The sequence below is a fragment of the Pristiophorus japonicus genome, chromosome 8, assembly GCF_044704955.1.
Source record: "Pristiophorus japonicus isolate sPriJap1 chromosome 8, sPriJap1.hap1, whole genome shotgun sequence".
NCBI lineage: Eukaryota > Metazoa > Chordata > Chondrichthyes > Pristiophoridae > Pristiophorus > Pristiophorus japonicus.
The window spans coordinates 43,051,362-43,074,052 of NC_091984.1; positions in this window are offsets into that span (position 1 = coordinate 43,051,362).

Below are 22,691 nucleotides of genomic sequence, written 5' to 3' on the forward strand. Positions count from 1 at the left end.
AATATAGTAACATGGATAGAGGTTTGGCTAACGAACAGAAAACAGAAAGTAGGGATAAATGGTTCATTCTCAGGTTGGCAATCAGTAACGAGTGGGGTGCCGCAGGGATCAGTGCTGGGACCCCAACTATTTACAATCTATATTAACGACTTGGATGAAGGGACCGAGTGTGATGTAGCCAAGTTTGCTGACGATACAAAGATGGGAGGAAAAGCAATGTGTGAGGAGGACACAAAAAATCTGCAAAAGGACATAGACAGGCTAAGTGAGTGGGCAAAAATTAGGCAGGTGGAGTATAATGTTGGAAAGTGTGAGGTCATGCACTTTGGCAGAAAAAATCAAAGAGCAAGTTATTATTTAAATGGAGAAAGATTGCAAAGTGCTGCAGTACAGCAGGACCTGGGGGTACTTGTGCATGAAACACAAAAGGTTAGTATGCAGGTACAGCAAGTGATCAGGAAGACCAATGGAATCTTGGCATTTATTGCAAAGGGGCTGGAGTATAAAAGCAGGGAAGTCTTGCTACAGTTGTACGGGGTATTGGTGAGGCCACACCTGGAATACTGCGTGCAGTTTTGGTTTCCATATTTAAGAAAGGATATACTTGCTTTGGAGGCAGTTCAGAGAAGGTTCACTATGTTGATTCCGGAGATGAGGGGGTTGACCTATGAGGAAAGGTTGAGGAGGTTGGGCCTCTACTGAAACATGGAAACATGGAAAATAGGTGCAGGAGCAGGCCATTCAGCCCTTCTAGCCTGCACCGCCATTCAATGAGTTCATGGCTGAACATGAAACTTCAGTACCCCCTTCCTGCTTTCTCGCCATAACCCTTGATCCCTGGAATTCATTGGAATTCAGAAGAATGAGAGGTTATCTTATTGAAACGTATAAGATTATGAGGGGACTTGACAAGGTGGATGCAGAGAGGATGTTTCCACTGATAGGGGAGACTAGAACTAGAAGGCATAATCTTAGAATAAGGGGCCGCCCATTTAAAACTGAGATGATGAGAAATTTCTTCTCACAGAGGGTTGTGGATCTGTGGAATTCATTGCCTCAGAGACCTGTGGAAGCTGGGACATTGAATTAATTTAAGTTTCTTAAACGATAAGGGGATAAGGGGTTATAGGGAGCGGGAAGGGAAGTGGACCTATGATCGGATCAGCCATGATCTTATTAAATGGCGGAGCAGGCTTAGGGGCCGTATGGCCTTCTCCTGCTCCTGTTTCTTATGTTTTATATTCTTATGTAAAATCATAATACAGTCAAGCAGAGTCAGCATGGTTTTAGGAACAGGAAATCATGTTTGACAAATTTGCTGGAGTCTTTGAGGATGTAACGAGCAGGGTGGATAAAGGGGAACAAGTAGATGTTGTGCTTTTGGATTTCCAGAAGGCATTCGATACATTGCCACATAAAAGGTTACTGCACAAGGAAAACGAGTTCACAAGGTCGTGGGTAATATATTAGTATGGATAGAGGATTGGCTAACTAACAAAAAACAGAAATTCGGGATAAGTGGGTTATTTTCAGGTTGGCAAACTGTAACTAGTGGGGTGCCACAGTGATCGGCACTGGGGCCTCAACTATTTACAATGTACAGTAATGACTTGGATGAAGGGACCGAGTGTAATGTAGCCAAATTTGCTGCTGATTCAAAGATAGGTGGGAAAGCAAGTTGTGAGGAGGACGCAAAGAATCTGCAAAGGGATATCGATAGGCAATGTGAATGGGCAAAAATTTGGCAGATGAAGTGAAATGTAGGAAAATGTGAGGTTATCCACTTTGTAGGAAAAATAAAAAAAGCTAATTATTATTTAAATGGGGAGAAATTACAAAATACTGTGTACAGAGGGATCTGAGGGGTCCTTGTACATGATATACACAAAGTTAGCATGTAGGTATAACAAGTAATTAAGGCAAATGGAATGTTGGCCTTTATTGTAAGGGGATGGAGTATAAAAGTAAGGAAGTCCTGTTCCTACTGTACAGGGTGTTGGTGAGACCACACTTGGAATACTGCATACAGTTTTGTTCTCCTTATTTAAGGAGGGATATACTTGCATTGGAGGTAGTTCAGAGAAGGTTCACGAGGTTGATTCCTGAGATGAAGGGATTGTCTTATGAAGAAATGTTGAGCAGGTTGGGCCTATACTCATTGGAGTTTAGAAGAATGAGAGGTGATCTTATTGACACATACAAGATTCTGAGGGGACTTAACAGGGCAGATACAGAGAGGATGTTTCTCCTCATGGGGGAATCTAGGACTAGGGGGGCATAATTTCAGAATAAGGGGTCGCCCATTTAAAACGGAAATGAGGAGGAATTTCTTCTCTCAGAGGGTTGTGAATCTCTGGAATTCTCTACCCCAGAGAGCTGTGGAGGCTGGGTCATTGAATATATTTAAGGTGGAGTTATACAGATTTTTGAATAAGGGAGTCAAGGGTTATGGGTAGCGGGCAGGGAAGTGGAGCTGTGTCCATGATCAGATCAGCTAAGATCTTATTGAATGGTGGAGCAGGCCCGAGACACCAAATGGCCTACTCTTGCTCCTAGTTCTTATATTCTTGTTATATTCTTAATTGTTTGTATTGCTATACAATCACAATGCCAACATATATGGCTAAAGATTCATGGCTGTTTGCAAATCAGGGGAAGAGTTATATTACAAGTATTTTTCGTAATCTCACTCTTTACAGTAGCTTGCATCATGGAGTATTCACACAAGGTTCACAGAAGGCTGAAGCTTCTTTAAAGGGCTTCAGCTGTAATTAAAATGGTGCATTTTTGGTTGGAACTCAAGGGAAGGAATCGCTGCGATGTTCCTGAACAATGACCACACTGCCAGATTTACTGATGCTGTGCTGGAAAGGTACGAAGTGAGGGAAAGGAGGGCTGTCCTCTTTGGCACTGAAGGGCACCCTCCACAGAAATTACTTACGCAACAAACCTAGCAAGGGGAACTCTGCTAGCACAACCAAAGATCCTGGTTTCAAATAACAGAAGACGCTGCCAACATAAGGCTACCAGACCATAATCTGTGCTATTTTCTCTATTTCTAGATATGTCGCAATTTCATCTATATTTAAAGACGCTAAAATGTTCCCTACCGCAGATGTTACCCTAACTGGCCTCATTCCTGGATTAGCTCGCTCTCCCTTTTTAAAAATGTGTATTACCATAGCCGTTCTCATGCCCTCTGGCACACACCTACACTCAATAGAGCCCTTAAAAATAATTTCTAAGGCCTTGGCAATTTATTCCTTCATGATCCTAGGATACATCCCGCAGGCCGCATCACTTTTTATTCTTTTAGTCGGACTAACTTATGTAAGATTTTCCTTTTATCCATATTGTCACTCATCTCACTCTTAACCATTTCACTTCTTCTCCAATATCCTTCTCTTTAGTAAAGACCAATGTGAAATATTTATTCAACATTTCTGGCATTTATTGATCATCATCTACAAATTGATAATTCTCTCCTCTCATGAGGACCAACCTCATTTTTAGCAATTCTGTTTTTGCTAATGTACTTGTAAAATACTTTACTATTCCTTTTGATGTTCTTTGAAATTTTTTCCAGTATGCTTCCTTATCCTGCTCTTAATGACTTTTATTATTTTCTCATATTCTCCTTTAATTTTTTCTAGAAATTGCTGTATTTGTGCAATACATACAAATTAAATTTGCTGCATAAAGTTAGGGCTGGTAATTAGCAGTGCAACAACCATTTTATTGATGAGATTTATATTCATGCAATGCCACTCAACCTCTCCAGCACAGAAAGGGAAACATTTAAACTGGAGTCTCATTCCTGCAGGTAATAAATTGATCTTAAAGATTTTCAAAATGTATTTTTTTTTCTTACTTTTCCTTTCTTTTCTTCCTCACTCACTTAATCCAATCTTTCTTTCCCTCTTTATTTGTGTTTCTGTACCTAATTTGATTCTAATTCGCCCTAAACCCCTCTCTGTCATTCCTCTATTTCTTTCCCCATCCTTCAATCTCATTTGCTAAGGAGATGGGCTGTTGGTCCAGTCAGTTATCAAGGCCCCAGATATCCCATTGCCCTTTCCACATCATTATCAGCTTGCAACTCCAATGCAAAAAAAATTGAACTGAAAGTTGAGAGGAAATTCTAACGGTGGCCCACTCCAGCAAAATCTGGGCCAATATGTTTATTTTCCATTCTGACCCAGTTTGCTGCCAGGTCTCAAAATAACTATTTTCCAGGAGATTTTCTGCTTATAAGGATGGGTGATGAAGGATGAGACACTTTCCATTTTTGACGCTTTAAAGACAGTTGTATTGGTTGGAAAATCACCTGGTGCGTAAGCATGACTTTCCTGGTACCCACTGACAGCACAAGTCACCTACAATTGGTCCTTAGTGTTAGCATTAATACTCACAGCTTAGGTGCAGCAGGGGTTAGAAAAAAATATAAAGAAAGACTTGGATTTACATAGCGCCTTTCACGACCTCCGGACGTCTCAAAGCGCTTTACAGCCAATGAAGAACTTTTGGAGTGTAGTCACTGTTGTAATGTGGGAAATAAGTCACATTTATACAGCATCTTTCACAACCTCAGGACATCCCAAAGTTCTATACAGATAATAAAGTACTTTTGAAGCGTAGTCACTGTTGTAATGCAGAGACAGGTTGCAGCCAATTTGCACACGGTGATATTTGAATGTACACTTCAAAAAGTAATTAATTGATTGTACAGTGCTTTGGGATGGCCTTAGGGTAATTTACTAAAGTCCACAGCCTTTCCGGCATACTCCCATTGTAACTTCCGTGGGAGTACAGCAGAAGGGCTGGATACTTGGGAGGGGACGGGTCTCAAAGGGACCAAACAATATGCATGAAATGACCTTTACTGGGTCTGAAACTCCTCCTTGAAGTGGTAGGGTGCCACTCTGATATTGTGACATCTCATGGGGGAGCGTGACCCTGTTGTGCCTCCACAGACAGGAGCTGCCCTCCCTAGCTGTTTAAATGACCTTGTCCCGGTGATTTGAGCCAGGTCAATGGTCTTGACAGTTGGCAGCTGGGAATCTTTCCTCAGCTCACTTTCAGCAGCGAAGTGCGACTCCAGGAACTTCATGCACTAAGAATTCACTGGTTGTACTCTATCCCTGCGCATGAGATGGAAAAGTGTGGATACCTTTCTTTCTACTGGAAGAATGAATTCTATCGATGATTCATCTCCATTCTTGTGCTTCAACTATTTTTGTGTGAAACGATAATCAAGTACCCCCTTATTAAAAGGGCACTAAAACCTACAAATTAACCTATAAAACTTTTTAAACAATAAATGGCCAAATTAAAATTTGGTTGCCAAGGGTGATGATGTATTCCATCAGGCGCCCACCTCTCATGGAAGGCTGCGAGCGTACCAGTGCAATTCTTGTGCTTCATCATTATTGTTTTTATTATAAGCCAGCTGTATGCTCACCATGCTAGTGAGGTCACTGAACAGTTTTCTTTGATGTTATGAACCTCTCTTCACTTTTGAAATGTTATTACTTTTGGGATAAGTTTAACATCTATGCAATCCTGCTTGATTAAGGGATATAATGGTGCTGAAATTCCATTGTCCCGGGCCCGTACGAAGTTTCTATGGACCTGGGAATGCATCGGAAAAGCCGGTTTTCAGTGCTCAATGCGCATGCGCAGAAAATCGGCTTTTCCAATCTGTCAAGTTTCTGGCTTGACAGATCCAACGCATATCGGGAGCGAGGACATTAGCAGGGCAAGATTTCCAATATTTACGCATATCTTGCCCAGCAAATGTCCTCAAAAATCTTGCGCCTGAAAAAAATACACAAAAATATTTTAAAATAACGTTATAAAAACACATTTTATCGTTAAAATCCCTCCCCACTGCAGTCAGGTTATTTTAAGGCATAATTAAAAAAACTTTTTAAAAAGTCGGGAAAATATTTATTTTTTTATAAGAACTTTAATTAAAAGAATCTGAAATATGTAGTGTATTTTTCCAATTTTTTAATAGTGTTTTGTGTGTTTGGGGGGAGTTCTCATTCACAATAATGGAAACTCCAACTTAAGGAGTTCCCATTATTATGAATGAGAAAATACTGTACCTTGATTGGCTGCCCAGAGCCATGTGACTCCAGCTCCAGCATACAGACGTCCCAACATGCATGCGCTCTGATGCGTAGGAGTGAAGGCCTCAGGATTGGAGGTTTGAGTGGGCGCAGCACCTTCAGGTAAGTGCGCATTTTTTTTCCTTTTTTCAACAGTTTGCCCACGGGAAGACCTCGATCGGAATTTCAGGCCCATTTAGGTCGAATTTCTGCTCCAGCCTAAGTTTATGCTTTTCTTGATACCTGCTGGTGCAAAGCTAGCTATCAGCGCAATGAGCTGACTGTCTCTAGTTGTCTGTATCAGGTCATTTGAATAATTATTCATAGTTGCCTGTACAGCTTTGAACTTGTGCAAGGAGCAGGCCTAATGGGGGCACGTGAAACATCTGGTGCAATTAAAGGTAAGTGACACCATATGGGGAGGAATATTAGGGCTGTTAATCTACTGGGGAAAAGCAGCAGCAGCACCCGACAGTGTGCCAGGCCAATCCACATTACAGGCCTCCCAAAAATTTTGCCGGTTTCATAATTTACATAAATATGGTGTGTTCCCAGCATGGACCGGGCCAAGCATGGAGAGTGTGGTGGGTGAGGAAAAAGGGGTACGGTAGCATAGTGGTTACCTAACAAGACGAGTGATCCAAAGGCCTGGACTAATGATCCAGAGACATGAGATTCAAATCCTATCACGGCAGCTGGGAAATTTAAATTCAATTAATTTAATCTGGAATAAAAAGCTAGTATCAGTAATGGTGACCGTGAAACTATTGCAGTGTCATAAAAAGCCATCCGGTTCATTAATGTCCTTTAGGGAAAGAAATCTGCCACTCTTACCTGGCCCATATGTGACTCCAGACCCACAGCAGCAACGTGGTTATCCTCTGCCACTCAGCACTACCAACTTCTCATGAACAATTAGGGATGGGCAATAAATGCTGGCCTCATTAGCAACGCCCACATATGGTGAACGAATTAAAAAAAAATCTGCGGCAGGAAGTTAAATGTGCAGATGCAGCTCCTTAAAAAGGCACCATCATTTTTGTTTTGCTTTGCTTTATGTGCTGCATATTTTGAAAGACGAGACAAGGGCCTGCAGGAAGCCAGGGAGGAGGGAGAACGGCTCAATTTTTGGACATTGCGCTGGAAGTTATTCTGAATGAGGTGGCACAAAGGAGGGTTGGCATTTTTTGGCTCAGAGAGACACGCTCCTCACAAGGCATCTGTCAGGGCTGATTGAGAAGAGGTGGTAGAGCAGGCTAACGCAGTGTCTGCTGTCAGGTGCTCTTCCTCCCACCATAGTTCTGCAATTAGCCACTGTCACAGCATGCAAGTGGGTGTTGGGGGAGCCTTGTATTCAAACCACAGAGAGTTGTTGATGTCAGTTCATTGAATATATTCAAGAGGGAGTTAGATGTGGCCCTTACGGCTAAAGGGATCAAGGGGTTTGGAGAGAAAGCAGAAAAGGGGTACTGAGGTGAATGATCAGCCATGATCTTATGGAATGGTGGTGCAGGCTCGAAGGGCCGAATGGCCTACTCCTGCATCTATTTTCTATATTTCTATGTTAATACTTCAAAGAGGTTTGCTAAGGCCTGCTGATGTCATCTGTCTTCTGCTCTGGCATGTCACACACTTATCTTCACCTCAACCAACTGCACATTCAGATATGATACTTACTCATTTTCATGGACCTCCAGCACAAGAATAAGTCAATCCATAGTAATGCATGATACGCCTTTCACCTTCTCAGGAAATCTCTCCCTGGGGATGGGTATTGCCTTACAAGGCTCTCTCAACACCTCCTTGCATGCTTTGATGGTGGCTAATTGCAGAACTATGGTGGGGCGCATTAAACAAACACTTTACCAACTCTTCATGATTGCACGAGAATAAGGACTGGGAGAAATTTATAATTCAGCAGAGGAGGACAAAGGGTTTAATTAGGAAGGAGAAAATAGAGTATGAGAGTAAACTTGCAGGGAACATAAAAACTGACTGCAAAAGTTTCTATAGATATGTGAAGAGAAAAAGATTAATGAGAATCTTGCAGTCAGAATCAAGGGAATTCATAATGGGGAACAAGAAAATGGCAGACAAATTGAACAAATACTTTGGTTCTGCCTTCACTAAGGAAGACACGAATAACCTCCTGAAAATACTAGGGGATCGAGGGTCTAGCGAGAAGGGGGAACTGAGGGAAATCCTTATTAGTCAGGAAATGGTGTTAGGGAAATTGAAAGGAAATGAAGGCCGATACATCCCCAGGGCCTGATAGTCTTCATCCCAGAGTAATTAAGGAAGTGGTCCTAGAAATGGTGGATGCATCGGTGGTCATTTTCCAACATTCCATGGACTCTGGTTCAGTTCCTATGGATTGGAGGGTAGCTAATGTAACTCCACTTTTTAGAAAAGGAGGGAGAGAGAAAACAGGGAATTATAGATCAGTTAGCCTGACATGGGTAGTGGGGAAAATGCTGGAATCAATTATTAAAGATGTAATAGTAGCGCATTTGGAAAGCAGTGGCAGGATCGGTTCAAGTCAGCATGGATTTATGAAAGCGAAAACAAGCTTGACAAATCGTCTAGAGTTTTTTGAGGATGTAACTAGTAGAGTGGATAAGGGAGAACCAGTGGATGTGGTGTATTTGGACTTTCAAAAGGCTTTTGACAAGGTTGCACACAAGAGATCAGTGTGCAAAATTAAGGCACATGGTATTGGGGGTAATGTGCTGACGTGGTTAGAGAACTAGTTGGCAGACAGGAAGCAAAGAGTAGGAATAAACGGGTCCTTTTCAGAATGGCAGGCAGTGACTAGTGGGGTGCTGCAGGGTTCAGTGTTGGGACCCCAGCTATTTACAATATACATTAATGATTTAGACGAAGGAATTGAATGTAATATCTCCAAGTTTGCAGATGACACTAAGCTGGGTGGCAGTCGAGCTGCGAGGAGGATGCTAGGAGGCTGTAAGGGGACTTGGACAGGTTAGGTGAATGGGCAAAAACATGGCAGATGCTGTATAATGTGGATAAGTGTGGGGTTAAAAGAGGAAGGCAGATTATTATCTGAATAGTGACAGATTAGTAATAGGGGAGTCGCAGCGAGACCTGGGTATCATGGTACATCAGTCATTGAAGGTAGACATGCAGGTACAGCAGGCGGTTGTAAGATTGCAAAATTCATGGGAAACCTCCCCCCCCCCCCCCCAGTGTTTGGACTCATTGGAAAGGAAATTCGATTTGGGACTATCAGCCAGAAAGTTTGGGATCCTATAATGCATGTGGAAGGAACTACGAGTTTTAAACAAATTTGGGATTTTAAAAGACATATTGGGTCCACGTGGAAAAGGACTGCAAAACTGAGGGACAACTAGCCTCTATAGAAGCCAGTCTTTGGGTATTGAAGCTAAACAAATTGTGGGAGAATTGTGTAAACTCAAAAACCCTTCTCCCCAGGAGACATTAACATAGCAACAATCGACCCAGAGATAGCCAGCCATAGCTCAAAGCAGGAAACCCATCCAGTGCATGCATAATGTTAATGGCCCATCCAGCCTGCATGGAAAACCCAGGCCTAGGCAGACACCGCAAATACCAAAACTAATTTTCCTGATCGAGAAACGAATTCGACAGATCGACACACCCGAAACAGGTTACCCTTAACGAGCCCGCCAAAATATGACAAAGAAATATCAAGCCCGCCAAAATTAAGACAAAGAATCGAGGCTGATTGGGCACGCAGATTATAACGACTCCCAAAGTATAACTGAGGCCCGGTTTTATGGGTTACACGCAGCAGCCTTAATGAGCCTTCCAGAGAGCGTGCTACACAGCCTTCTACGCAGCTCCTCTGAACATCAACATTTTCAGCCTCGACGAGACTCCTGGGCTACACTGCTCTGCTACCGAAGAAGAAGGAAGAACATCATCAAGGCAGAGAAAAGCAGTTCCCAGTAACTTCGGACATCACCATCGCAGCATCAACTGACCACAGCCAAGGTGATAACCTCAAACCACTGCGATCGACAAATTCTAAGAACGAAACTCCTCAAGAAGAAACCGAAGATTCGAAAGTTTCCACTCTACAATCTGTTCCTAGCTACAACAGGTGAAACATTAGCTAAAAGAACTCTAAAACCTACTGCTGATGGAAGAAAGTGGGTACTCACCCCATAAATCCAATACGCACCCTACTGCATCAGCAGACACCACCCAACTGAAGACTGCGCAGTAAGAAGTTTTCCATGACATTCGGGGTATGGCAAGCAGAACCTAAAGAGTCCAGCGAATCCCGAAACCGCGAACCACCGCTAACTGACAATAAAAGGATTGGTGAGCAGAATCCCTGTTTGCCCTGGAGTTCAACCTAGTCAGAGTTAGGCATTGGGAGGTGGGAGGTGTATTATTTACCAGTTCTGGGGGAAGTGGGACCTATACAAAAGGGACGGTCTGCACTTGGGCAGGACTGGAACTGATGTCCTAGGGGTAACATTTGCTAATGCAGTACGGGAGTGTTTAAACTAATATGGCAGGGGGATGGGAACCTATGCAGTGAGATAGGGCAAAGTAATATGGAGTCAGAAACAGATGGTAGAAAGGTAAAAAGCAATAGTGGAAGGCCGAGTAAACAAAGGCAAGAAACAAAAAGGGCCACACTACTTCATAATTCTAAAAGGACAAAAGGTGTTAAAAAAACAAGCCTGAAGGCTTTGTGACTTAATGCAAGAAGTATCCGTAATAAGGTGGATGAATTAGATGTGCAAATAGATGTTAACGGATATGATGTGATTGGGATTACAGAGACGTGGCTCCAGGATGATCAGGGCTGGGAACTCAACATCCATGGGTTATAAACATTCAGGAAGGATAGAATAAAAGGAAAAGGAGGTGGGGTAGCATTGCTGGTTAAAGAAGAGATTAATGCAATAGTTAGGAAGGACATTAGCTTGGATGATGTGGAATCTATATGGGTAGAGCTGCAGAACACCAAAGGGCAAAAAATGTTAGTGGGAGTTGTGTACAGACCTCCAAACAGTAGTAGTGATGTTGGGGAGGGCATCAAACAGGAAATTAGGGGTGCATGCAATAAAGGTGCAGCAGTTATCATGGGTGACTTTAAGATGCATATAGATTGGGCTAAACAAACTGGAAGCAATACGGTGGAGGAGGATTTCCTGGAGTGCATAAGGGATGGTTTTCTAGACCAATATGTCGAGGAACCAACTAGGGGAGAGGCCATGTTAGACTGGATGTTATGTAATGAGAGAGGATTAATTAGCAATCTCGTTGTGCGAGGCCCCTTGGGGAAGAGTGACCATAATATGGAGGAATTCTACATTAGGATGGAGAATGAAACAGTTAATTCAGAGACCATGGTCCAGAACTTAAAGAAGGGTAACTTTGAAGGTATGAGGCGTGAATTGGCAAGGATAGATTGGCGAATGATACTTAAGGGGTTGACTGTGGATGGGCAATGGCAGATATTTAGAGACCGCATGGATGAACTACAACATTTGTACATCCCTGTCTGGCGTAAAAATAAAAAGGGGAAGGTGGCTCTACCGTGGCTATCAAGGGAAATCAGGGATAGTATTAAAGCCAAGGAAGCGGCATACAAATTGGCCAGAAATAGCAGTGAACCTGGGGACTGGGAGAAATTTAGAACTCAGCAGAGGAGGACAAAGGGTTTGATTAGGGCAGGGAAAATAGAGTACGAGAGGAAGCTTGCAGGGAACATTAAGACGGACTGCAAAAGTTTCTATAGATATGTAAAGAGAAAAAGATTAGTAAAGACAAATGTATGTCCCCTGCAGTCAGAATCAGGGGAAGTCATAACAGGAAATAAAGAAGTGGCAGACTAATTGAACAAGTACTTTGGTTCGGTATTCACTTAGGAGGACACAAACAACCTTCTGGATATAAAAGGGGTCAGAGGGTCTAGTAAGAAGGAGGAACTGAGGGAAATCCTTATTAGTTGGGAAATTGTGTTGGGGAAATTGATGGGATTGAAGGCCGATAAATCCCCAGGGCCTGATGGACTGCATCCCAGAGTACTTAAGGAGGTGGCCTTGGAAATAGCGGATGCATTGACAGGCATTTTCCAACATTCCATAGACTCTGGATCAGTTCCTATCGAGTGGGGGGTAGCCAATGTAACCCCACTTTTTAAAAAAGGAGGGAGAGAGAAAACAAGGAATTATAGACCGGTCAGCCTGACATCAGTAGTGGGTAAAATGATGGAATCAATTATTAGCAACGCATTTGGAAAGAGGTGACATGATAGGTCCAAGTCAGCATGGATTTGAGAAAGGGAAATCATGCTTGACAAATCTTCAGGAATTTTTTGAGGATGTTTCCAGTAGAGTGGACAAGGGAGAACCAGTTGATGTGGTATATTTGGAATTTCAGAAGGCTTTCGACAAAGTCCCACACAAGAGATTAATGTGCAAAGTTAAAGCATATGAGATTGGGGGTAGTGTGCTGACATGGATTGAGAACTGGTTGTCAGACAGGAAGCAAAGAGTAGGAGTAAATGGGTACTTTTCAGAATGGCAGACAGTGACTAGTGGGGTACCGCAAGGTTCTGTGCTGGGGCTCCAGCTGTTTACATTGTACATTAATGATTTAGACGAGGGGATTAAATGTATCTCCAAATTTGCGGATGACACTAAGTTGGGTGGCAGTGTGAGCTGCGAGGAGGATGCTATGAGGTTGCAGAGTGACTTGGGTAGGTTAGGTGAGTGGGCAAATGCATGGCAGATGAAGTATAATGTGGATAAATGTGAGGTTATCCACTTTGGTGGTAAAAACAGAGAGATAGACTATTATCTGAATGGTGACAGATTAGGAAAAGGGGAGGTGCAACGAGACCTGGGTGTCATGGTACATCAGTCATTGAAGGTTGGCATGCAGGTACAGCAGGCGGTTAAGAAAGCAAATGGCGTGTTGGTCTTCATAGCGATTTGAGTACAGGGGCAGGGAAGTGTTACTATAGTTGTACAGGGCCTTGGTGAGGCCACACCTGGAGTATTGTGTACAGTTTTGGTCTCCTAACTTGAGGAAGGACATTCTTGCTATTGAGGGAGTGCAGCGAAGGTTCACCAGACTGATTCCCGGGATGGCGGGACTGAAATACCAAGAAAGACTGGATCAACGGCTTGTATTCACTGGAGTTCAGAAGAATGAGAGGGGATCTCATAGAAATGTTTAAAATTCTGACGGGTTTAGACAGGTTAGATGCAGGAAGAATGTTCCCAATGTTGGGGAAGTCCAGAACCAGGGGTCACAGTCTAAGGATAAGGGGTAAGTCATTTAGGACCGAGATGAGGAGAAACTTCTTCACCCAGAGAGTGGTGAACTTGTGGAATTCTCTACCACAGAAAGTTGTTGAGGCCAATTCACTAAATATATTCAAAAAGGAGTTAGATGTAGTCCTTACTACTAGGGGGATCAACGGGTATGGCGAGAAAGCAGGAAGGGGGTACTGAAGTTGCATGTTCAGCCATGAACTCATTGAATGGCGGTGCGGGCTCGATCGGCCGAATGGCCTACTCCTGCACCTATTTTCTATGTTTCTATGTATTTACTGTAACCCTTTTTGAATTTGTGATTAAGTGTCCCTTATTTTAGTGATTGTATGTTTTGACATTGTACTTTCTTTACCTTAATAAAATCAAAGTTTCTTGTACCAAAATCAGTTATCTCTTGCACTTTGTCACAGCCCCAAATAAATCCAAAGTCTAGAACCCAGGGAGTGGGAGCGATTCGAACCGCTCAGAAGATCAGAAGTGAACCTGACCCCCGAGACCACCCCCTACAGAATGGCGACCGCGGAAGGACTTTGGTACAAAGGGTGTGATGCAGATAGTACTGTTTTGGAGGAAAGAACTAAGATGGAAGAGAGGATTTCCTCTTATGTGTATAAGAAAGTGAATGTCACTAAGAAATGGGTGCTTGGTCTGTTGCTTGCTGAGCGTCCGGGAGACGCTGGGCCCAGTGGACTGCAAGCAAAGACCATAAGGAATCAGTAGAAAAGGCAATTTGGTTGGCCTGCTTACAGCGACAAGTCCAGCTCCTAGATAAGAACATTGAGTCACTGCGGGCAGAACTGTGGGAATGTGTAGAAACATCACATGAAGGGGCTGTGGCAGGAGAAAGGTTATGGGGAGAACTCTGTAAGCTGAAGCACGGGATGGCGCAGCTAATGGAGAGCTTCAAGAGCAGCCAGGACTATTTTCAGTGTCAGGTCACAGAGGCTAAGAATAATGAAAAGGTACTGCGGGAAGAAAATACTCTCCTTACCCTTCAAGTAAAAGAGCAGGAGGAGAAGTTAAGAGATGTACAGGCAGCTTACAAAGTAGCCAGCACTAATGGGTTTGAGTCTGGAGAGCACGGTCCCTGCCAGCAACAAATCAGAAGTTTAACCCTTGCTCTGTCCAAGGCAAAAGGCATGGTATGCCTAATAAGCTCGGAAGCGGCCTGGGTAAACCTGGAAGAGAGGGAGGAAACTGATAAACCGCCATCTGTGGCACCAGGGTTGGTACCGGCTCGGCAGCAGGAGGGGCGAACAAGTTGTGAGGCAGACAGGGATTGCGAACCACCACCACCTGTGGCGCCGAGTTTCAGCTCGGTTTGGCAGCAGGAAGAGCTGGGAGAGCCAGAGCAGGAAGAGCCAGAGCCGGGTCCAATGTGCCCGGTCCGGCAACAGAAGTTTGGCCTGCCCAATGGTGCTGGGGGTCAGGTGCCCCTAGAAAGTCAATTCGTGGTTCCCCACACTACCCAACAGCTTAGGGCTATGATAAGCCACCTGGGAAAGCTCACTCCAAAGGGAGATCCCTCGATTCACTTTATGGAAGTGGAACAGGCAGGGGACATTAACGGGTGCGATGATGCCGAGATAGCGAAAATGCTCCTCCTCTCACTGGGTGGCAAGCTGTACCAGTCCCTCTCTGCCAAGAGCAAAAGGAGGCAGAGGACATATGCTGCCATCCGGGAGGACATTTTGGAAACCATGGGCTGTAATGATGGGAGTCCCTTCTCCAGAGTGGAAAAGACAGTGCACCTTATAGGGGAAACCCCACAGGCTTTCCCAGACAGACTGTGGCCTGTGTACCAGAGCGCCTGTGGTGGGGACCTCAACTGGAATCTACTAACCTGGGACGAGAGTGCCCGCTGGCTCCGAAGTCTGGTGGCAAACAGTTCACCACAAATTAAAGCAAAGGCCGAGGCCTGATTTGACCCGAGAGATTCTCATGCCACCGAGGAGGGAGTGGTCAAGCAACTGACCGTAGCCTACCGGAACGCCAGAGAGACGGAAGAGCACCCATCCAAGGGAAGGGTCCACGAAATCAGACCTAGTCAGGATAAGAGGGAATGGCACCAGGAGGGGGGCAACCCCTCCGGTACGAAGCATACCTGCTTCAGGTGCGGGAAGAGTGGGCACTGGAGAAAGGATTGGAGGAATCCATGGAAGAGTAGCGCAGGGAAAAATTTTCCAGCCCCTGCCCAAAAGACCGAGACCGGGAAACCAGTCTCTCCACACACATTTGACACATTCATGACTGCGCTCCGAACAATGTCCGATGGCCCTGGGAGGGTAGCCACTGCCACCGGTACTGAAATCCCATCTACCCCATCCCATCCAAAACAGCGACTAGGACAGGCACAGCCTGTTCATCTGTGTTCCCTCAAGTATGATGTGTGGAGGAGATCGACTGTTCAGATGGAAGTAGAAAAGGTGAAGGGGACTTATCTGCTGGATACCGGTGCATCAAGCACCCTTGTCTATGCAGCTAACCCTGCCACCTCACCTCTGTCTAACGGGGTCCCCTACAGATTAGTGGGTTTCACAGGCACTGAGCAGGCTGGTTCATTCTCCGTTCCGCTCTCTATTCATTTTGGAACACTCCACACCAAGTGGACGTGTGTCCTAATGAAGTGGGAACAGGAAGGGAGGGGGTTCCTGGGGGCCGATTTTATTCTAGGCCACAGGATCCTAGTGGATTTAAGGAACCACTGTCTTTGGGGGGCAGTATGCACGGTACAGGAGAGTGAAGTGGTGGTTATCCCAGAGAAACGGGGCAAAGGGACGGTGTGCACCATGAAGCCAAAGGAGGGTTACGACATCGAATCACTGGTCGGTAACACTCCGATAGAGTACCAAGAGTGTGTGAGGGCAAACCTTGCAGCTTTTGCAACTCACAAACACGACTGTGGAAGGATAAATGGGATCGAAGTTAGCGTAGATGGGGACCCCATGACCCGACTGCAGAAACAGTATAACTTCCCCAGGGAGGCAGAGGCAGACATGGAAACGGCCTTGGGTTCTTTGGTTAAACAGGAGGTATTGAGACCAATAGCCACCTATGTGAACTCTCCCTTGTGGCCGGTTAAGAAACCAGACAACTCTTGGAGAGCCATTGTAGACTATCGAGTACTCAACCGTAACATCCCTGCCTGTGCACCTACTGTTGCTGCTGTCGCCGACTTCATTGGAAGTATCCCAGCCTCTGTGACTGTAATGTCCTTACACAATACCACAAATCCACACGAGGCACATTCTATGGACAAGGTCACTCCATGACCTGAACTTTTATTCACAAGACCAAGAAGTGATGACCCTGCGTGGGACCTTCCTTTACATACCTGGATGAGCAGGTGAGGAGTGTCTCCCACAAGTTCATCCCCTGTGGTCAAGGTGTGCATTTCTTACGTACATACAGTATTGCAGTGTTGTTACATAAAGGTTACATACATAGAAACAGAGAAACTAGATGCAGGAGTAGGCCATTCGGCCCTTCGAGCCCACACCGCCATTCAATGAGTTCATGGCTGAACACGCAACTTCAGTACCCCATTCCTGCTTTCTCGCCATACCCCTTGATCCCCCTAGTAGTAAGGACTACATCCAACTCCTTTTTGAATATATTTAGTGAATTGGCCTCAACAACTTTCTGTGGTAGAGAATTCCACAGGTTCAACACTCTCTGGGTGAAGAAGTTCCTCCGCATCTCGGTCCTAAATGGCTTACCCCTTATCCTTAGACTGTGACCCCTGGTTCTGGACTTCCCCAACATTGGGAACATTCTTCCTGCATCTAACCTGTCTAAACCTGTCAGTATGTTAAACGTTTCTAGGAGATCCCCTCTCATTCTTCTGAACTCCAGCGAATACAAGCCCAGTTGATCCAGTCTTTCTTGATATGTCAGTCCCGCCATCCCAGGAATCAGTCTGGTGAACCTTCGCTGCACTCCCTCAATAGTAAGAATGTCCTTCCTCAAGTTAGGAGACCAAAACTGTACACAATACTCCAGGTGTGGCCTCACCAAGGCCCTGTACAACTGTAGTAACACTTCCCTGCCCCTGTACTCAAATCCCCTCGCTATGAAGGCCAGCATGCCATTTGCTTTCTTAACCGCCTGCTGTACCTGCATGCCAACCTTCAATGACTGATGTACCATAACACCCAGGTCTCGCTGCACCTCCCCTTTTCCTGATCTGTCACCATTCAGATAATAGTCTGTCTCTCTGTTTTTATCACCAAAGTGGATAACCTCACATTTATCCACATTATACTTCATCTGCCGTGCATTTGCCCACTCACCTAACCTATCCAAGTCACTCTGTAGCCTCATAGCATCCTCCTCGAAGCTCATCATGCCACCCAACTTAGTGTCATCCGCAAATTTGGAGATACTACATTTAATCCCCTCGTCTAAATCATTAATGTACAATGTAAACAGCTGGGGCCCCAGCACAGAACCTTGCGGTACCCCACTAGTCACTGCCTGCCAATCTGAAAAGTACCCATTTACTCCTACTCTTTGCTTCCTGTCTGCCAACCAGTTCTCAATCCATGTCAGCACACTACCCCCAGTCCCATGTGCTTTAACTTTGCACATTAATCTCTTGTGTGGGACCTTGTCGAAAGCCTTCTGAAAGTCCAAATACACCACATCAACTGGTTCCCCCTTTGTGAACCTTTTTTTGACTTGGTCCAGATGCTTGCCGCATATCTGCCCATTATTAAGTTTGACCACTATGACCCTATTCCCCAATTGTCTATTACAGTACCCTCAAGCCATTTGGGCCCCAAAGCGTGATTGAGAACAAATACGGGGTCATCAATTTCTATACATCTCCCCCTTGAATTTCGATTATGGTACTCGTTTTGGGACTGGTGCTTGCCCTCAACAATGTCAAACAGGACTGGATGAATGAGGGACAGCTGAGTTTTGAGTGTTCGTTTCATGAGTAGCTCCGCGGGCGGGACCCCCGTGAGCGAGTGCGGTCGGGACCTATAGGCCAGCAGGAGGCGCGATAGGCGACATTGAAAGGAGGGTCCTTGAATCCGGAGCATGCCTTGTTTTATGATTTGGACCGCACGTTCCGCCTGGCCATTGGAGGCCGGCTTGAACGGTGCTGTCCTGACATGGTTAATGCCATGACCCGACATGAACTCCCGGAATTCGTAGCTTGTGAAACATGGGCCATTATCACTAACAAGGATGTTCGGCAAGCCGTGGGTCGCAAAGACCGTGCGCAGACTTTCCACGGTGGTGGATGTCGTGCACGAATTCAAAATGATGCACTCGATCCATTTCGAGCACGCATCAACCACAATGAGAAACATTTTCCCCATGAATGGGCCTGCAAAGTCTATGTGAATACGTGACCATGGCCTGGTGGGCCAGGGCCACGGGCTGAGCGGGACCTCCCTGGGGGCATTACCTAGCTGGGCACATGTCGTGCACCTGCGAACACAATGTTCCAGGTCTGAATCAATTCCCGGCCACCACACATGTGACCGGGCGATGGCCTTCATCAGCACAATGCCTGGGTGCTCACTGTGGAGTTCCCTGATGAATGCTTCCCTGCCCCTCTGGGGCATGACTACCTGGCTGCACCATAGTAGGCAGTTGGCTTGGTTGGAGAGTTCATCCATCCGTCTGTGAAATGGTCTGACCTCCTCAGGGCATGCTTCGTGTGCGGGCGCCCAATACCCAGTCAGGACACATTTCTTAATCAAGGATAGGAGGGGATCTCTGTTTGTCCAGATTTTGATCTGGCGGGCTGTGATGGGGGAGCCTGCGTTGTCAAAGGCATCGACAGCCATGACCATCTCAGCGCTTTGCTCTGCTGCCCCCTCAGTGGTGGCCAGTGGAAACCTGCTGAGCATGTCAGCGCAATTTCCGGTGCCGGGCCGGTACCGGATGGTGTAGTCATACGCAACGAGCGTGAGAGCCCATCGCTGTATGCGAACTGGCGCATTGGCATTGATGGCCTTGCTGTCTGACAGCAGGGATGTTAACGGCTTGTGGTCCGCTTCTAATTCGAACCTCCTGCCAAAAAGGCACTGATGCATCTTTTTCACCCCATAGACACATGCGAGTGCTTCCTTCGCAACCATCCCATATCCCCGTTCAGCTTGAGAGAGCGACCTGGAGGCATAAGCCACAGATTGTAGTTGGCCCTCAGCATTACCCTGCTGCAACACGTACCCAACCCCATAGGACGATGCATCACATGTCAGAACCAATTTCTTATGTGGGTCGTACAGGGTCAACAACTAGTTTGAACAAAGTAGGTTCCGCGCCCGATTGAAAGTCCGTTCCTGACAGTCCCCCCCAAACCAATCGCAACCCTTATGCAGGAGCACGTGTAGCAGCTCCAACAATGTGCTTAAGTTCGGCAGAAAGTTCCCGAAATAGTTCAAGAGTCCCAGAAATGAATGCAACTCAGATGTGTTGCAGGGCCTGGGCGCTTGTCGAATTGCCTCCGTTTTGAATTCGGTGGGCTGAATCCCGTCTGTAGCAACAGTCCTGCCCAGAAACCCGACCTCGGGAGCCAAAAACACACACTTAGACTTCTTGAGTCGCAGGTCTACCCGGTCCAGTCAGCGTAGCACCTCCTCCAGGTTGTGGAGGTGTTCCTCGGTGTCACGACCCGCGATGAGGATGTCGTCCTGAAATACAATTGTTCCAGGAATGGATTTGAGCAGGCTTTCCATGTTTCTTTGAAAAATCGCGGCCGCTGATCGAATGACAAACGGACACCTGTTGTAAACAAACAGTCCCTTGTGCGTGGTGATGGTGGTCAGTAGTTTAGATTCGTCGGCCAGTTCTTGGCTCATGTAGGCTGAAGTGAGGTCCAACTTGGTGAACAGCTTGCCACCTGCCAGCGTGGCAAAAAGGTCCTCCGCTCTCGGGGGTGGGTATTGGTCTTGTAGGGACAGCCGGTTGATAGTGGTCTTGCAGTCGCCACAGATCCTGACTGAACCATCCGCATTTAGGACGGGAACGATAGGGTGCGCCCAGTCGCTGAATTCAATGGGCGAGATGATGCCCTCTCTCAGCAACTGGTCCAACTCGCTCTCAATTTTCTCCTGCATCAGATACGGCACAGCTCTGCCTTTGTGGTGCACTGGTCTAGCGTCCGGGGTGATGCGTATCACTACTTTGGTACCTTTGAATGTCCCGACGCCAGGTTGAAATAGTGACTCAAATTGCTGTAGGACCTGTGAGCATGAACTTCACTCCGCAGATGACATGGCGTGCACATCCCCCCATTTCCGGTTCATCTCAGCTAACCAGCTACTCACCAACAGTGCGGGACCATTGCCCGGGACAATCCAGAGCGGCAACCGGTTCACCGATCCATTGTGTGTGACCGCCAACATTGCACTGCCTAGCACTGGAACGATTTCTTTGGTGTACATCCGTAATTGCGTCTCAATGTATTCTAGTTTGGGTCTGCTGGCTTTGAGTGGCCACAGCTTTTCAAATTGTTGAACACTCATGAGTGACTGTCTGGCCCCCGTGTCCAGCTCCATGCATACAGGGATGCCATTTAATAGGACTTTCATCTTCATAGGTGGCGTTTTTGTATATATGAGCTGTGAATGTTTGCCACATGAACCCGCTGAACTTCAGCGTCCATTGATTTGCCCCAAACATCATCCTGACTCGCAGACCCCTCATCTGGTTCATCCGCCTCGTATATTAGCCTGGTTACAGGCTTTCTGCACATTCTGGCTAAATGGCCACTGAGGTTACAATTTCTGCAGGGAACTGTTGAAACCTGCAAGTCCTGGCAGTATGTCTGCCCCCACACCTCCAGCATGAACTGAGATTCCCATTGTTGTGAACAAAAGAGCTGTTACAAGGCATTCCTCACTGATTGTCCCTTTGACTGCTCTTGAGCACCCTGTTAGTGGGTGTCAATGGCCCCATCCCGGGCCGCATTGTCCACTGGGGAGGCGTAAATGTCCGTTCAGCCTGCCATTGTCTCTGTTGGAGACTTACTCTTGGGTCCATTGCTGCCTGGGGTGTGTCGAACTGCCCTTGCCTGCCTGCGGGGCTCTGTGTCGCATTTATGATATTGACTCACTGATCCATTGGAGGCAGAATTGCGCGTGTATATTATCTTGGTTTTCTCCTCCCCCGCCATAAAAGTCTGAGCCATCAACGTCGCCGCTTCCAAGGTCAAGTCCTTGGTCTCAATTAGTTTTCTGAAAATCCCAGCATGACTGATGCCCTCAATAAAGAAATCCCTTAGCATCTCCCCCCTGCAGGCGTCTGTGAACTTACAGAGGCTGGCCAAGTGCCGGAAGTCCGCAACGAAATCCGGTATGCTCTGTCCTTCCCGACGTCAGTGGATATAGAATCTGTGTCGGGCCATGTGTATGCTGCTCGCCGGTTTGAGGTGCTCACCGATTAGTTTGCTGAGCTCTTCAAAAGTTTTGTCCGCTGGCTTCTCGGGTGCTAGCAGGTCTTTCATGATCGCGTAAGTCTTAGGTCCACAGCTGGTCAGCAGATGAGCCCTTCGCTTGTTGGCCGTTGCGTCTCCCAGCCAGTCCTTCGTGACAAAACTTTGCTGGAGCCTCTCGATGAAATCGTCCCAGTCCTCACCAACACAGTACCGTTCATCTGTGCTGCCGGTGGCCATTCTCGTTGGTCGTTGATTCCCGTTTCTCGTCGCCAATATAAAGTCGTTACACAATACCACAAATCCACACGAGGCACATTCTATGGACAAGGTCACTCAATGACCTGAACCTTTATTCACAGGACCAAGAAGTGATGACCCTGCGTGGGACCTCCCTTTATATACCTGGATGAGCAGGTGAGGAGTGTCTCCCACAAGTCCACACCCTGTGGTCAAGGTGTGCATTTCTTACGAATATACAGTATTGCAGTGTTGTTACATAAAGGTTACATACATGACAGTGACCACCTTCACGGCGCTGGACATTTCCAACGGGTTTTGGTCCATCCCTTTACGAAGAGAAGACCAGTAATAGTTTGCTTTTACCTTTAAAGGCCAGCAATACACTTGGAACTGTCTGCCCCAGGGCTTCCACAACAGCCCTAACATTTTTCACCAATCTATGGCCAATGGTTTAAAGAGTTTCAGCAGACCCCAGCGGTTGGTATAGTATGTGGATGACCTGCGCCTATTCACCAATGAGGTGGAGGAGCACGGCCCACTGCTGGTGGAGCTGCTGGAGCTACTGAAGGAAGAGGGGTTTAAAGTTAACCCCAAGAAGGCACAGATCGGCCAGAAGGAAGTAAAATTCCTGGG